We start from the raw sequence: 368 nt of genomic DNA on the forward strand, positions 1-368 counted from the left end.
AAACATGCAATATGGTGTGTCCCTGGTGGTGGGGTTGTTGGCGCACGACATTGTGGTAGACAGTACATTGATGGAGAAGACGTCGGCGCAGGAACTGTAATATAGCTGTAGCTGTGTTCTGTATGTGTGGTGGTAATGATGTTGACGGTGGTAATGATGTCCTGTTGAAACAGTTGGCGACGTCGGGGGAATGCTTGTAGTTGGTAGTGGTTGTTGTTGTCGTCGCGGTGGTAATCTTGGTTGAACGAAGCTGGTGGCGAAAAGGCTGCTTGGTGATGATGGTGTTTGAAGAGGTACGCTTTTACAGACGGTCGACAGAAAAACTCTGTACGACCATTAGCGTTGACCTTGATGAGATTTTCTTAACC

Source organism: Octopus bimaculoides, chromosome 7 (assembly GCF_001194135.2).
Source record: "Octopus bimaculoides isolate UCB-OBI-ISO-001 chromosome 7, ASM119413v2, whole genome shotgun sequence".
Taxonomy (NCBI): domain Eukaryota; kingdom Metazoa; phylum Mollusca; class Cephalopoda; order Octopoda; family Octopodidae; genus Octopus; species Octopus bimaculoides.